Raw genomic sequence first — 14,688 nt, forward strand, 5'->3', positions numbered from 1 at the left:
ACACGGACTCGCCCAACTGAACCCAGAGCCCGAAATAGGTGCGGCAGCGGCCGCGGTGTATGACACCTCCCCCCCCTCTCCACCAAAACCCTTCCCCAACCCTTGCCGAAACGGCTCAGCTGAGTGCATCCGACATGGCCCAGCTATTCACCATGCTGGCACAAATGAATGCGAAAATAAAAAGCATGAACGAAAAGATCGATGCGAGTACACAGCAATTGAAGGAAGAAACGAAAAAGCTGCGGGGTGAGACGCAGAACATGGGCCGAAGCCTGCAGGCGGGCATGAAGGCCGTGACCGGGGAGATAAGAATGGCGACTCCACGTGTGGGAGCAAACGAGCTGGGAGGGGGTGCAACGGCTGACAGGCCCGCGGTGGAGACGGGTAAAAAAATAATTCGGGGGGCGTGTTGGGCGAGGGTCGTGACAGAGGAATCGACGGTGACCAAGAGGGAAAAATTAAATGGGGAGACTAAAACGTGTGAGACGAGACACGAGGTGACGACGACAGAAACTTATAAATGTATAGAGACACGGGAGACAGAAAAAATAGAGGAGAGACTGCACGATGAAGACGGGGTAAGTGACGCGCACACACACACGGAGGTAGTGGAGGATAATGGGGGTGAGCTGGCGGACTGGGTAGAGACCCAGTGCGAGCACCTGGATGGCCTCCTCCAGGAACGAGGGAAGGGAGTATGCCCCCTTGAGGCGAGTCACGACCAGGTGAGTTCGGTCGTGCTTTGCGAGGTTGAGGGGACGAGTGCTGTGGACAGGTGCACGGAGAGCTTGGGGGGAATAGAGGCCCCGGAGACCCTTGTGGGGACACAAATCCCCAGTGTGGTTGTCCCTGTGTGTGTGGTGCAAGGCGTGAGTGCGTCCCCGTGTGTGGAAGCGACCCCGTGTGTGAGTGGTGTGGTGGCGATGGTGCCGGAGTACGTGCTTCCCAGCACGCCGTGTGTGGATGAGGCACCGCGGTTGAGTGCCCCCGCGTGTGTGAGTGAGGGACGGTGTGTGGATCAGGCACCGCGGGTGAGTGCCCCCGCGTGTGTGGATGAGGCACGGAGTGTGAGTGAGGAACCGCGGGTTAGTGCCCCCGCGTGTGTGGGTGAGGCACCGTGTGTGGAAGAGACCGCGTGTGTGAGTGTCGCCGTGTGTATGAGTGAGGTACCGCGGGTGAGTGCCCCCGCGTGTGTGAGTGAGGCACGGAGTGTGGATGAGGCACCGCGGGTGAGTGCCCCCACGTGTGTAAGTAGTATGGTTTGTGTGAGTAGTGAGGCACGCGTGGGTGAACGGCCGTGTGCAAGGTCGCTGTGTGCAAGGGAGACCGTGTGTGTGAGAGAGCGGTATGTAAGGGAGATGTCGGTCGGCATGCGGGAGCACGCAGCCGCGTCTCCCGGTGTGAATGTGATGGAATGGACTGTGTGCGTCGTAACACGCAGGTGTGCGTGGGTTGAATGGCGACGACGGCGACATGGGAGGAAAGAAAGCCGAGTAGCGGCTGCAGTTGTTTCGGGGACCGTGCCGGGTTCACCCAGCAGTGAGCACGAGGTTCGTGCTGTGCAACGCACGAGACCACCACGTGCTCGCTTGCGAGAGTGAAGTCCCGGTCCGGAAACGTCAGCGGTGGATTTGCCGATCCCGCGGACGGACAAAGTTTAGGCAGGATTATGGATTTGGACCGGACGGGTTCTCCACGCGATCGTGTGTGTTAAGCTCCAACGGGCAGAGCACATGTGTTCGCGTGGGGAACCCCTCGAGACGTGGGGCTTGTGGTTTTTTTTATGCGCACGGTGACGCCATGGCTGCACGTGGGGTTGGAATCCGGCAGGAGGGGTATCCCGGCCGGATGGTACCGTCCAAGGAGGGACGAGGAACACGTGCAGCTGCATGACGTCACAGGCAGGTGCAAAGTGCGCGAGTTGCCGCGCAGGTGCTGCGCATGGAAAAAAAAACAAAAAAAAACAGTAAGCCTCACTTTCGGGTGCACAGGATTCCTGGGCAAGGGGTGGAAGACCCCCTTGACCTGGGCACAGGATGGAAACGAGTTAGGGGGAAGGGTTAGCTTAGCTAGACCGACTTCATGGGGCAGGGGTAAGTCCTCATGGAGTCCGTGGAATGGATTAGTTAGAGGGATTTAGTGAGCTTTAGGTTGGGAAATAAAATGATTTATTTGGAGACGGTGACAGACTTGTGGATGTGTAGCGGGGACGTAGTTTAGCTACGTAGGTTAAATGGAACGTGCTGTAGTTTAAGGGACGACGTGGGAGCACGAGTTAGGTAGGGGAGGTAGTTAGAAGGATGGCAGAGTTCAGCGGTGAGTGTGTTGAAGAGTTGGTGAGTGAAGTGGAAGCATGTGCTTGGTGAGTGAGTGAGGCCAGCGGGTCTGTGTGTGTGGAGTGAATGGGGAATGCATGGTGCGATGAGTGATTGGGGGGAGTAGTGACTCCCGCCCAAGGGACCCCGGGGTCAGTGTAGAGTGAGTTAGGGGGTTAGTCAAATTGAAAAATGGAGGTCGTTTTGTTGTTGGTGGGAGTGTAGGCTCGAAACCCGTTTGGAGGGGTGCAGGAGCCCTGTTGACAGGCTGGGAGCGTAGTTGCGAAAAGTGAGTATCGCTGAGTGGGTACCCCGGGCACCAGGCTAGTCGGCCGTGGTAGGCCAAGGGCCCATGGGGGGCCGGGATAGCGTAGTGGGCACGGGTGCGCCTGCTTGGTGCGGGGGCCCGGGGTGCCATTAGCCGCGTGGGCAGTGTTGTGGGCACGGGTGACCCTCGGAAAGGGGCCTGGGAAGCCAGCCTGCCACGTGTGCGTTTCAGGGGAGGTGCCATGGGGGGCACTCCCCGGTGTTATGGAGCTGGTAGGCTCGGAGGCAGTGTAGTGCCCGGGGGTGCCATAGCTGGAGATTCGGCAGAGGGTCGTGCCTGCCAAAGGGGGCCACGTGTCCCAGCCATGAGACCGTGTGAGGGCACGGAAAGAAAATTGGGGGGCGAGGCCCGAAATTGTAAGGACACCAACACAGGCGACGGGAATCTGGGTTGTTAGAACCAATAGTTTAAGCGAGAGGCGCTTGTTGAAAGCCCCGGGGTAGTTTAACAGTTAAATGGTTAGGGTAGATTAGGAGATGTACCCCTCCGCACCATCCATCCCCTCGCTGTCGTTGTGGGCCGCTGGACCCACTTTGGTTATAGATCGCTGAACTCTGGGAAGGCCATTCTGAGGCTTGAGTTGGGCCTCGACACAGGACGCTAGCTCTCCCTTGTTCCCCTCCGGGAAGGGAACGTAGGGGTTGGGAGTAGGCTGGGTGACAGGATAGGTTAGCCGAACAAAGACGATAAAGGGGGTTAGGGGACGATTTATAGTGGGGAAGTAAAAAAAAAAAAAAAAAAAAAGTTGGGGCTAAATTGGGGTTTGACAAATTAAGGGAGTGGGTATGTACAGTGACAGGCAAAGGCGATAGGTTGGGAGGGAGACAGGTAGGTAGGTCCGAGCCCGCCTTCCAAGTGGCCAGCACCACCGCACTCCCTCCACCAACCTCCACGGAACGGCAAAGGCTGGCCACTTCATCGGCTGGCCGTGTTTTGCTTCAAGGCCTGTGCCGGCCAACTTCATCTGCAGCTGTGGTACTTCAAGGCCTGTGCCGGCCAGTTCATCTGCCGGCTGTGTTTGCCTGCAGCGGCCTTCTTCTGCGGGCTGTGTTTGCCTGCTGCCTTTGCCATGCCATGCCCACTGCCCCTGTTCACCAGCCCCCGTTCAATTTTTGCTTTGCCCCCCCCCTGTTCATTTCCATGTGTGCCAGGATCCGCAAGGCATCAGTTTGCAAGCTGCAAGAACTGCCCTGTTGGCAGCTACAACACGGGCCTGCAGTGGCGGCCCGTGCACCGTGTTTGTGTTCATCCATCCATTCGTTGTGCTCATTGCGTGTGCCACTTGAGCTGGCACGGAGACTGCGTTGTGCAGCCCATGCACCGTTGTGGTTCACTGCGTTCAGTTCAAAAGGGAAGGCCTTGGACTGCGTGTGAGCAGCCAGCCACGTTCCCTGTCACCTGCATTGTTTTGAGCCAGAGACTGCATGTGGGCAGCCTGGCTCCCTGCTAACTGCTTTTCTTTTGCAGAGTTCATTGATCCTGGGCCATGGTTTAGTGTAAAATTTGTAAGTTAAGGTTAAGATGTACTGTACATATGAGTGCGCCCCCGGCATGTATGTCTTAGCGCCGGCAATTTTATTTAAGTCGTCCGTGTGAGTGAGTTTGTTTAGGTAGTTACGCAGCCCTCAGGTTATTTATTTTGGGGACACGAATACCATGAATGTCGCACTCAGGGATCCGTAGGTAAAATGTACTCGGGGAAAACTACACATGATGGCACACGAGAATTTGACGACTCGGGACGAGTCTGTAAAAAGGGGAGGGGGTAGTGTTGTGGTTACCAAATTCGCAAACCACCATTCAGGTCCCTTAGGTGAGATATCTCGGTAAGTATATGTGTAGTTAGGCCCAAACCCGTTGTCTAGTGGGAATACATGTCATTTATGCGTGCTGCGACTCTTCAGGATAGCCGTTTTTCTTTTACTATCTTTATTTTGGACCAACCGCCATTGTTACCACCACCAACCACAACATCAACCACCCACCGCGGCGCCGCTTCACGTCACACCTCGCAACCGTCGCATCGCCACCGTTCTTGCGCCGCTTGTGGGTACCGGTGTTGGACTCGTGCAGGGCGCGCGCCGAACAGCGTGTACAAAACCACGGATTTTCAGCTCCAAAAACGGATCAAAAACGACACACGCCCACTTTTGTTCCGTCCAATCGGTGAGCGAGGGGCGATTTGGCCCCGCCTCCAGGGCGTTGGAGGGCGGTCGCTATATGCAAATTTATGGATCAAAAAGCATTCACGCCCACTTTTTCTCGGGCCAATGGGGAGCGAGGTGAAAGGTCGAAGGCAGGGGGTCAAAGATGAGAGAGCGAAGCCACGGGGCTTATATAAGTGACCGCGTTCGTCAAGAGAGAGAGTTAAGACTTCGCAGTCGGTGGAGTTGGGAAGAAGGAGCAAGAAGGAGTTGGTCGTCGTCGTGTGCGTTGGAGTCGGAGCAAAGGGGACGGAGCTGTGGAGAGGCGGCGAGGGCAGACGAGGGGGTGCTCGCGTCGTGCAGGGAGCTGCACACCAGGGAGGCCGACGGCGCGACCTGGCCGAGGTGGAGACGCTCGTCGCGGGACTCGAGGCAGAGTAGAAATCCTCTATATCCCGAGCATCAGCAACCCCCTCCTGTTTCCCCCCGCGCTGAGATAGTGCGACCAAGGGGGCCCCTTTTCCCACCCCCTACCAGACACTGTCCGCGAGGCCCGCGGAGTTGAGGCACCATCGCCGCTCCGCGTCTCATCACCAGACGGGTAGGCCCGACCCGGTCTCGGCCTCAGGCCCGCCTCATCCTTGAGGGTATTCTTTTTCTTGGTTTTGGGTATGTGTTGTCGGCGCCGTCTGTGAAGTAAAATTGTATAAGTGTTGCCGTGTGCTCGCGTAATCGGTATTAGATCTGCATTGTCGCATTTGCTTTTTGTGTAAAATTGCATTGTGTTTCTTTTCCTTCTATGTGCTTTTGGTGGAATTGCATTGTGTTTCTCTTCTTTTCTATGTGCTTTTGGTGGAATTGTATATGTGCGCTTTCCGTTCATCGCGAATAAATGTGCTTTGTGTTGAACTGTTTCCCGCTTCGCTTCGTCATTTCTTTCATTGAATCCTCATCTTGCTTCACGTAAAGGGTTGGTAGTGGGCTGAATACGCCCGATAATTAATCGAACCGTCGAGGTCGACGAATAACACCGCTCGGTTATCCCGATAGTACGGAACGGGTCGCTTAAGTGGCCCGTGTCCGAAGTCGACCTGCGGCGAGGTGCGATCGCCCGGTCTACCCTCCGTGTGGGTACTTAGGTAGGTCGAATTTGGCGAGCAACCCTATCCCACGCGGGGGCCGATTGGCTCGATCGCGGTGAGACCGAAAGGTCCACCCGTGACTGGTTCCCGGCGTTAGTCCGAGAGGGTCACGACTGGATTGTCCGTCCGGTGGGCGACGTGCCGCGATTCGAGTTACGTGGCCGTCCGCACGCCGGCGGGCGCGAATCTGTAACAATATCAAACCTTGAAAAGGCACATCCTCAGGTCCCCAGCAATGTACCTGGCAAGTTTTAATTAGATCGGACCGGAGGTTGTCGAGAAACAGCGGACACACACACACACACACACACACACACACACACACACACACACACACACACACACACACACACACACACACACACACACACACACACACACACACTGCTGGAATTATAGATAGAGGGAGAAAAGAAACGTAACAGTTGGACGTTTTAGACACAGAATGAAGGAAGGGTTGAATTGAAAAACAAGAAGATTAGTGAATTATGATGCAATACCGAAAACCACACGGGTGTGAGAGGAAGTTAGAACATTTTAAGAGACTGTTATTTTTTTTTTTGAGAAAGATGATGTAAGATTAGGTAAAGGAAAGGTTGAAGAAAAAATCGTGAAGGTGTATGGTGAATGTGGGTCTGCAGATGTAGTGGAATGGAGATTGGCACGAGGAGGAATAAAAGTCGGTACCAGTAGTAACGTGGTTACGTGGGGTCTTATGTGAGACCACTGGTTACTGTTCCTGGTGTTGGCTTTATGGTTAGCGTGGCTGGCTTTGGATCCCAGGGTCCTGAGTTCAAGTCCCGCTCAGATGTTGAATTAATACCAGGTGTTGTTAACTCGACCTGTCATCCTTCCGAGGTCGGCAAAATGAGTGCCAGCATGCTGGTATACTGTGTCAGAGTGGCAACCCATCCAGGATTGTGCCTAATGGCCAAGGAGACTGCTGAAGCAGCACCAACGCTCTGTAAAGAGAATGGTCCCAATCTCCTCCTCCTCCTTAAGTGAGAGAAAATGTATTTTTGTTGTATTTTGTATATTTTATACAAGGAACTCTAACACAGGTGGAAGCCATTCAGCCCATCATGCCTGGGAAAACGCCATACTAATTTATCTACACAAGATCCAAGGAAGGAAAAGCAAAAAAAAGTTGTTAATTAATTATATCATTTAAAATATACATGTTTATTTGTATTTTTTGTAGTTTTTATAGTTTCTTTTTCTTCCACTCAAGGCCTGGTCACACCTTGACGTTTTAGCCAGCGATGGCAACGTATTAAAATGTATGTAAAACGCTGGCTGATGTTGAACTTTTGATGTTTTTTTTAAGATTCGGACGTATTCATAACGAGTTGGTCGTATGCATAACATATTAGTAATGGACACAGAACGTTTCGTTGTGTTATAGATAACTTATACCAATGAATGCTGAACCTGTTGTCGGCCTACATAACCGATGCCCAACGATAGTCTAACTTCGGCATAGCGCGTTGCACGCATCGCCGACGATGTCGTGACGTAGCCTATTAAAAGGCTGACGCACAACGATTCGAATCATAACTGCCGTAGAAATGGAAGTGACAACATCGCGGTCACACCTTTGCGATCTTGCCAGCGTATGCCGACCTAAGAAAAATGTGTCTAAAACGTTGGGGCACGTCAAATACGGTATGAGTAAGTTTGGTATACGTGAGTACAACGCTAAAGTACGCTATCATACGTCGTAGTAAGTAGAGTACGTCAAATTTTAAACATGTTCAAAATTTTACGACGTACTCTGGCACACGTTCCGCATGCGATGGGGATAAGTTGTACACACGATATGCGGACACTTACACACGTCCACAAAGGCTACTTATAAGCTACTCCTAAGTCGAAACACGTCGCGGTAATGTCTTTTTTACGCGAAACTTATTTCTAACTTATGTTTGACATGCTTTGAACCAATTCTTTACGTAGTACCAACACACATCGACGTATGTAGACGTATTCCAATGACGTCTTCCGGTCGACAAAAAAAAAAAAAATGAATGTGTTTCTAACTTACAACTGCCATATAAAGACGTCTTCCCAGCGGTTTTGGGAATTGGTATATAAAAATGCTGCTCATAAAAGGGAACCCAACAGTGTTTTCGAGTTTTTTTTGAGTCGATGTCCATGTCAGCAGTAACAGTATTAGTATTAGTATTAGTATTAGTATTAGTAGTAGTTTGTTCATGTTGGTAGTAGTAGGTGAGTGTGAGGGGGAGGGTGTGGGTTATGATGGATCGTCCTTGCGTCCGCGTGTCCACGGGTAGGTTCACAGGCTGCCACTCAACGATTTAAATGGCTGCATCTCCACTATTGAAAGTAGACACTTGCGCTCAACAATTGGATTTTTTTTTTTACACTCAACGACTTTTAAACGGTACTACTCAGCCATTTTCATTGTTTACAATGAACGATTTAAATTGCTGTCACTCGCCTTTGCTTTTTGACGCTGGCGCTCGGAAATTTTAATCGTTTCTATTGAACGTGCTAAATCGCTCAAACTCCACTGTTAAAAGTAGACGCTTGCGCTCAACAATTGCATTTTCTTTTACACTCAACGACTTTTAAACGGTACCACTCAACTATTTTCATTGTTTACAATGAACGATTTAAATTGCTGTCACTCGCCTTTGTTTTTTGATGCTGGGGTTTGGAAATTTGAAGCGTTTCTTCTGAACGTGTTAAAACGCTCAAATTCGACTATTTTAAATAGACGCTGCCGATGGACAATTGGAATCATAGCCAAGCTCGACATCGAAGTGTGAACATCCTCGTCATGCCGAAGAAAAGTTTGAAGAATGCTGCAAATAAGTGTCCTGGCCTTGGCCGTGGACGCTGACGCAAGGACGATCCATTATACCGACGTCTTTCAGCCTATGAGTAACTTAAAAGTAACGTCTGTCGTTGTGTGGCAACGATCGCGTAACGTGCCAACAGCACGTTAATCAAAGGTTAGAAATAAGTTTCGGGTACGCTAAACATTACCTCGGCGTGTCTCAACTTATGATTAACTTACAAGTGGCATGTGTTGACGTCTGTCAACGATCGCAGACCGTGCATACAACTTGTGGCCAGCGTAGCGGAACGTGTGAGTCATACGCCAGCATACGTCGTGAAATTTCAAGCATGAAAAAATTTGAGGACAACCGAAAAGTACAACGTTTAAAGCCAGCGTACAACGACATATGGCAGTGTTTGTCAGCGTGCTCTCAATGTTATCAAAACTTACCCATAACGTATTCAACGTGTGCCAGCGTTTTAGAAAAAAAATTCAAAAATCGGTACACGTTGGCTAAAACGTCAAGGTGTGACCGGGCCTTCTGGGAAGGGGGCATTGGCTTGGTTAAAAACAAACATGAACCACACAACACCCCTCGACAAGAACTCCACCAACAGCCCTCCGTACACATGCACATCATCACCCATCAACATCTACTTTTTCTGCTGCCATTACCTTTCCAGGGAGACCATTCCATGCCTTAACGACTCTCTGAGTACAAGACCCCTGCCTTGATACTGTCTTAACACTCCTCTTCTTTACTCTCAAGCTATGGCCCCTGGTTCTATCACTGTCTACTCTGTTGAATAATTCATTAGCACTTATTTTATCTCTACCTTTGATTATCTTAAACATCTCTGTCATATCTCCTCGTAACCACCTCCTTTCTAGTGAATAAAGCACTGTCTCCTTCAGCCGCTCCTCATAGCTGAGTCCAGCGAGGCCCGAAATCAATCTAGTAGCCCGGCACTGAACCTATGGCATCTATGTCCTTCCGGAACTGTGGTGACCAAAACTGCACACAATATTCTCGATGTGGCCCTCACTAAATTCCTGTACAATGTAAACACCACCTCTTTTGATTTATAAATGATCCCCCTCTGAATACAACCTAAAACCCTATTTGCTTGACCGATGGCTGCCTGGCACTGTGATGCCTGCTTACCTCCCGTATCTATAAACACCCCCAGATCCTTCTCCTGCGTGACACGCTCCAAAATTACCCCTTGCATCCTGTAATCTCTATTTTCATTGTTCTTTCCCATCCCCAACACCTTACACTTGCTCAGGTTAAATTTCTTCTGCCAATCTTTTGCCCAATCTATACAAGTATCAATACTTTCGTGAATATGATCATCATCCCCTCAGCTATCCACCTTACCTCCAAGCTTTGTGTCATCAGCAAATTTGGAAAGCTTAGTCTTCACACCACTATCCAAATCATTGATGTAAATAATGAATAGTAATGGTCCAAGTACTGATCCCTGAGGTACCCCACGACTTGCATCTTCCCAGCAAGACATTCTCCCACTCACAGCCAGTCTTTGCTTCCTACCACTAAGCCAGTTTGCAATCCAATTAGCTCCCTCACCAGCCACTCCACAAGCCCTCACTTTGGCCAACAGCCTCCGATGTGGTACCCCATCAAATGCCTTCAAGTCTCCAATACTATGTCCACTACCTTTCCCTCATCTACACAATCAAACACTGCTTCACAGAACTCCAAAAGATTTGTGAGACAGGAACTACCTTTGCTAAACCCATGCTGACTACCTTTAATTAGTTTGTGTTTGTTTAAATGGTTCATCATCCAGTCCTTAATTAATGTCCCCAACACCTTCTCCACAACTGAAGTCAAACTAACAGGTCCATAGTTCCCCAATTCTTCCCTTGATCCTTTCTTAAATAATGGTGTTACATTTGCTACTCTCCAATCGTCCGGTACCTGTCTCGACTCCAGGGAACTATTGAAAATATCCGTTAACATCAAACTTTTTTGAAGTTCCCGCCAAACAATAAACGACTCTTGCGAACAATTAACGACGCTTCCGAACCCCCGCGCATGTTTGGCGAACCTTTGGAGCCTAAAATACGAATGTTGGACTTTGCCATTTTTTCGACATTCACATCCTTCGCAGACCGTTCGCGTGTCCTGTGAAAACCCACCTTAATGCCTTAAACAAAGAACTCCAAAATGCAATACGTGTCTTCTCGGTGAAAAGCAAATTATGTAATCATAACAAACTTGGTGTTATCAGAAAGGTCACTTTGTTCCATAGCAAGACAATCCTTTTATCAACATTTAGGGAAAAAGACTCTTGGATAAAGAGAAGCATCACTGACAGCCAATTCGACTTATAGCATAAAATTAAATTTATAAAACATCAGCAACGATTACAATTTAGAGTACATTAATATAACTATTTTCTTCCACAGTATGCACAGGGTTCTTTTCTTCCAAATCACTTAGGCACCCCAACTCTGTGAAGGGGAGTTGGTGGAATCCCGTCTGAGTTGCATCCACTTGCCAGGGTGTTAACCCAGCACAGAGCACCAATGTAGGTGACGCGGTGGAAACGAGCCTGCTGCGAGCCAAACGACAACTTTTGATTTTTAGCTGGTTTGTCCTTACAGAACAAACCCGTAGGTTGTTCTGTAGGAACAAAACGGAGAAACCGTGGGAGCTGGATTATTAAATTGATTTTATAATCATGTAAAAAGCAAAATTTACTTAGTTTTCTTCTCATTCTTGCAATAATTGAATTAACTTAGTTTAGAAATGATTTACAAGTAGAGCTAATAGACATGCGTGCTGATGAAGTGAACATATGCATACTGATTGAGCTAGGTACACATGCTGAGTGAGCTTGTAAGAAAAACACACAGTCCAATTAACCTATTGTAACGATGTATCTGTGAAATGAAATCTTAACCTGTGATCAAGTAGTCAGATGAAACAAATTCCAACCAATGTACTCTCTCTTACCCCTCCCCCCCACACCCCTCATCTCTTATCAGACAGCAAATTCCAAGCATTGTATACAACATATCTCCATATCTAAAGTTCACAAAGCTCCATCTGATTTCTTCGTGAAAAACTGTCTATAAACCTCAGAAAAGGTCTGCACTCTGAAGCCTTCAGACTCCCAACACCATTGAGAGTTTGGAGTCTTCCTTCTGTGCACAGAAGTGTCTTTGTATGTTATTCAAATATACGGCTGGTATATGAACTGACTTGTTTTCCTTCTTGATGTAGTAGGACTCTGCCTCGCCAACATCCGGAGCCCTAAAAAAGCATCCTATCAGTATATTACTGTTTTTACAATCTCTCATTTCCACCCATAAAGAATCCTCAACATTTATTCCTTCCTTTATGTCACCCCTTTCTCTTGATGCAATGCTGTCCTTGACCCAAATTGCTACTCCTCTTCCTATTCTCTCCTTCCCATCACACCGATACACCTTCTGGCCTTCTAATCCTGTACTCCAGTTACTCTCCTGCTGAAATCATGTCTCACTCACTACAACTATATTGTTGCGAATTCACGCCCGCCGGCGTGCGATCGGCCACACGACTCGAATCGCGGCACGTCGCCTACCGGACGGACAATTCTGTCGTGACCCTCTCGGACTAACACCGGGAGCTAGTCACGGGTGGGTCTTTCGGCCTCACCACGATCGTGCCAATCGGCCACCCGCGTGGGATAGGGTTGTTCGCCAAACTCGAATTACCTAAGTACCCACGCGGATGGTAAACCGGGCGATCGCATCTTGCCGCAGGTCGACTCCCGACACGGGCCGCTTAAGCGGTCCGTTCCGTGCTATCGGGATAACCGAGCGGTGTTATCGTCGGCCTTGACGGTTCCGATTAATTATCGGGCGTATTAAGCCCACTACGAACCCTTTACATGAAGCAAGATGGAGATTCAAACCAAGGAAAGGACGCAGCGAAATGGGGAACAATTCAACATAATGCACTTTATTTACACGACACACGGAGAGCACACATATACAGCCAAACAGAATCAGAAATGCACATAAAGCAATTAAAACAATTATGCACAAAAAGCAAATGTAATACGACCGACTAACGCGTACACACGGCAACACTGATACAGTTCTACTTTACAAGACACGGCGCCACAAGATCCATACAAAAACAAAAGAAAAGGCCACCCTCAAAGACAAGGGGGCAGACGGGGCCCGTGGGACTTGGCAGACCGAACGAGTCCCACGAGACCATTGCAGGTTACCTGCACCCTCGTGGTGTGATGGTGGGCGAGCTCTCTCCGGTGCTCCTTGTACGAACGCGCAGGTCCGCGCGACACAGCTGGCAGAGCGGCACCTCCAGTCCGCGTCCCTCCGCGACGTCCGGACTCTCCACCGATTGCAAGCTCCAATGAGCGGATCGCTCTACGGACCGCTTCTCCAAGACCCAGACGGGCAGAAAACCATGAACCGCCGACTGATACTGACACTCTCACCGACCGCCCTGACCTGACTTCCTCTGCGGCGCCTCCGTGCACCCTTTTATTTCCCTGGCACCCCGCCCCTCCCTTCGCGGCACGCGGGGGGGGGGGGAACATTCCACCAGAGAAATCGGGGCGGGAGTTCAGTTTCCAACCGTCATTCTTGTTTTCCAGAGAAATTGGGGCGGGAGTTGAGTTCCAACGATCATTCTTGTTTACCAGAGAAACTGGGGTGGGAGTTGTTGTTGTTCCTCTTTTGTGTTCGTGGAGATGTTGACGGTTGCTTGCGGAGTGGTGAGGATGGCATGGTTGTTGAGAGGCAGGTGTGGTTGTGGTTGTTGTGAAGCGGCGTTGTGGTTGGTGGTTGTTGTGTGATGGCGGTTGAGATGTGGTTGGTTCAAAATCAAGATAGAACAGAAAAACGGCTATCTCAAAGCGTCGCAGCCCGAATGAATCACATAAATTCCCTCTAAACAACGGGTTTGGGGCTAACTACACATGTACTGAGAGATATCTCACCTACGGGCCCTTCATGGTGTAATGCGAATTTCCACAGCCGCAACACTACCCCCTCCCCTTTTTACAGACTCGTCCCGAGTCGTCAAATTCTCGTGTGCCATCATGTGTAGTTCTCCCCTAGTACATTTTACCTTCGGATCCCTGAGTGCGACATTCATGGTATTCGTGTCCCCAAAATAAATAACCTGAGGGCTGAGTAACTAACTAAACAAACCCACTCATACGGATGACTTGAATAAAATTGCCGGCGCTAGACAGACATGCCGGGGGCGCACTCATATTTACAGTACATCTTAACTTGCAAATTTTACACTAAACCATGGCCCAGGATCAATGGACTCTGCAAAAAGAAATCAGTTCGCAGGGAGCCAGGCTGCTCGCATGCAGTCTCTGGCTCACGCAATGCAGGTGACAGGGAACGTGGCCGGCTGCTCACGCACAGTCCTAGGCCTCCCCCTTTTAAATTGAACCCAGTGAACCACAACGGTGCATGGTCTGCGCAAATGCAGTCTCCTTGTGCAGCTGCCGACAGGGCAGTCCCTGCAGCACGCGCGACGAGCTGACGCAGCAAACAACGTTGCACGGGCCGCCAATGTGGTCCCGTGATGCGGCTGCTTTCAGGGCAGTCCCTGCAGCTTGCAAACTGTTGCTTGATGATCCTGGCGCACATGGCAATGAACAGGGGGAGGGCAAAGCAAAATTGAACTGGGGTGGTGAACAGAGGCAGTGGGCATGGCATGGCAAAGGTGAGCAGGCAAACACAGCCTGCAGAACAAGGCCGCTGCAGGCAAACACAGCCGGCGGATGAACTGGCCGGCACAGTCCTTGAAGCACAGTAGCTGCAGACGATCCGGCCGGTACAGCCCTCACAGCAAAACAACAGCTGCCGATGAAGTTGGCCGGCACAGGCCTTGAAGTAACACAGCCAGCAGATGAAGCTGGCCTGCATTTCGCCTTGAGATGGA

General features: G+C 50.2%; 1 protein-coding gene across 2 annotated transcripts in view; it reads left to right on the plus strand.

The window, feature by feature from the left end:
• Window positions 1–14,688, plus strand: part of LOC147013523 (uncharacterized) — an 86,654-nt gene that overhangs the window by 2,952 nt on the left and 69,014 nt on the right. The window lies entirely within an intron of this gene.

This window comes from Eptatretus burgeri, chromosome 14, assembly GCF_056783735.1.
Source record: "Eptatretus burgeri isolate ZD-2024b chromosome 14, Ebu_testis_v1, whole genome shotgun sequence".
Classification (NCBI taxonomy): domain Eukaryota; kingdom Metazoa; phylum Chordata; class Myxini; order Myxiniformes; family Myxinidae; genus Eptatretus; species Eptatretus burgeri.